The sequence below is a fragment of the Capsicum annuum genome, chromosome 10, assembly GCF_002878395.1.
Source record: "Capsicum annuum cultivar UCD-10X-F1 chromosome 10, UCD10Xv1.1, whole genome shotgun sequence".
In the NCBI taxonomy this organism is placed as follows: domain Eukaryota; kingdom Viridiplantae; phylum Streptophyta; class Magnoliopsida; order Solanales; family Solanaceae; genus Capsicum; species Capsicum annuum.
In genome coordinates this window covers 113,416,719-113,419,632 of record NC_061120.1, presented here as the reverse complement: position 1 = coordinate 113,419,632, position 2,914 = coordinate 113,416,719, and the positions used below count along the sequence as shown (strand labels likewise).

The 2,914-nt window shown below is 36.8% G+C and overlaps 1 non-coding gene across 1 annotated transcript; it reads left to right on the top strand.

Moving 5' to 3' along the window:
- The first annotated feature begins 2,301 nt into the window (after positions 1-2,301).
- On the top strand, positions 2,302-2,409 carry LOC124888254. The gene has a single exon (XR_007046385.1). It is a non-coding gene; the product is annotated as a small nucleolar RNA R71 (small nucleolar RNA).
- The last annotated feature ends 505 nt before the right edge of the window (positions 2,410-2,914 follow it).

Below are 2,914 nucleotides of genomic sequence, written 5' to 3'. Positions count from 1 at the left end.
TTCTTTTCCCACCAGCCTGTCCTGCATTTGATCAATAAAAGGAATGGGATAATGATCCTTCAGAGTGGCATCATTAAACTTCTTGTAATCTATTCAGATTCTCTACCCTCACTGTACAACTTAGAATCAACTCATTATTCTTATTGGCCACAATAGTTATCCCTTCTTTTTTTGGAACACATTGCAAAGGACTGACCCATTTACTATCGAATATGGGATAAACTATTCCATTATAAAGCCACTTAATGACTTATTTTTTGACAACTTCATTCATCATAAGATTCGGTCATCGCTTATGTTGCACACTTGCTTTATATCCCTCCTCCATTAATATTTTATGCATACAGAAAGCAGGATTGATTCCTTTGATATCCTACATTTGCTATCCACTTACCTTTTTTTCTCAAAAATATTGCCAATTCATTTTTCACCTGCACATCAAATAAAACTGATGACAAAATCCCAGTCAAAATATCATCCTCACCAAGGATATTTCAAATAAGAGGTTAGAGCTTTTAGCTCTAGCTTTGTGCATCATCAACAAATTCCTTAGGATAGGGACCAATTAGTGTATTGATGGCTCAAATTCGATCTTTTAGGTAATACTATTTTTCACATCCAAAAGTTGTACCAATTCAATTGCTTCAACATTATAAAAGAGATTATCTCCCACTAATGCTTACTCCAAGGTATCCTTGGACGTAATAAGGTAAAATTCAGACTCAGGATCCAAGATTGTGATAGTGGATAATTCTTCATATACTGCAGGCAACTTTATTGCCTTGTACATATCGAACACCTCAACCTTTTCATAAGCACGTATGGTCCACTATCCTACAACTACATCTATTAATGAAGGTCCAATTTCTTAAAAAAGACATCCCAAAATAAATAAGACTTTTTTATTTGCATCAAAATCAAGAATAATGAAATCCACCTAGAAGATGAGTGACCCCAATTGCACCAATACATCTTAAATAATCCTATTTGGTCTAGCAAGCGAACAATTAGCTAACTGTCAAAAAACTACGGTGGGGTCTTGGGCTTTCTAACCCCATCTTTTTAAGGAATTATCTGGGTATCAGATTTATGCTTGCCTCAAGAGAACATAGATCTCAAGCTCTTACTGATTTCCCAATTGTTATCTGAATGGTGTAGCTTCCTAGATCTTTCTGATTTGTGTCCAACCTATTCTGGATTCATAATGTGCACTCCTCAGTACGTGCAACAGTAGCATATTCAGTTAGACAGTTCGTTTTGTCCATGATATCCTTTATGTACTTACCATACTTCAGAACAACCATCTAATCATCTATGAAAGGCAAGCTAATGTGAACCTATTTCAATGCAATAATAAAATTCTTGTAACAATACTTCTCATGATGTTTCTGAAGCCTTTGTAGGAAATATAGAGGTGGCATCACATATTCCACCTTGGTTTCCTCTTTATCAACTTTGTCACCTACAAATTTCTCTTCATCCTTTGCTGTTTCACCATCAGTAGCCTTGTGATTTACCTACTTAGGTTCTAACTCATTCAGCTATAGTTCACTCCGAGTAGTGACTATATTTCCTGACACCTAATGTTTTGTGCTTCTTCAATCTAACCTATATGAACCTCTAAGTTCTTTCTAATCATCTGTTGGTTTATCACATCTTCTACTAACTAAACTTGAGTAGCCATAATCATATTTAGCATATCTTCAATATCACTTGTTTGAGTTGTGGTTTGATTCCTGGGGGCATGCCGCTGTTGATTCTGACCAATTAGCCCACGGTAATGGTTTGCATTATGTGCTTGATTTCTACCCCATCAAAAATTAGGATGATTCTTCTAGTTAGGATTGTAAGTATTGCCAATGTTTCATTTTCCTTTCCAATTAACATTTCCCACATAGTACCAGACTCTGTATTAGCTACACAAACATCGTCTGTATGATCACTACTTTCTTAAACCTTGCACTAAATCTACTTTTGATGAACTATATTTGTTGTTGCTGGTGTGGACTTGGTGACTCCCAGATTCATATTAATAAGTTGTGTAGTAGTTGATTCTGTAATGCAATAATCTAGGCTGATATAGCAGTAAAAAAATCAACCTCCAACACACTTGAAACCTTCTTTACACCACATTCTTGCATCAGCATTCTACTCGGGGTTTCCCTATAAAATCTGACTGAACAGTGTGTATAATTTATCACAGTATTCTCTAGAGCCTACCCATCTACTACTGAATCTAGGAGAATCTTGGTATTTTACTCAAGACCCTCAATGCAAGTGTGTACCAATAACTTATTAGACTGATTATGGTGAGGAAACTTTTTTTAGAATAGCCTTGAATCTTTCCCAAGCTTGGTAAAGATTCTCTCCATCGTTTTACCTAAAACTCAAAATCTCATGTCTCAAATATGCTGTCTTCCAATATGAAAAGAATTGTATAAGGAATTTCTAAGCCAGATCATCCTAAGAAGTAATGGAGTTTAGAGATTTAACATGTAACCACCTCTTTGCTTCCCTTAAATTAGAAATGTGCAAGAGAGTCAATCTTTGGGTTAGTGTTGGGCTAAGAAAAGGGGTTATTTTTGGTGTGGTGACACGGGTCACAGAGTTAGAGATTGTCCACTAGATGGACAAGGGCGTCGTGACTATCCCCCTCAGACCCAGACTCAGACTGTTAGTGCTCTAGTTCCAGCGACTCTCCCAGCCCCAGCTCAGGGCGCCTCTTCTAGAAATGATGGCAGGCAGTGCCAAAATAGATTCTATGCTTTACCATCCCACCAGGAACAGGAGGACTCTCCTGATGTTGTTACTGGTATGCTTCGTATATTTAGTTTGATGTGTATGCTTTGTTGGATTCTGGATCCAGTTTCTCATATTTTACACTTTTGATTACTGTGAATTTTGAAATGAGTCA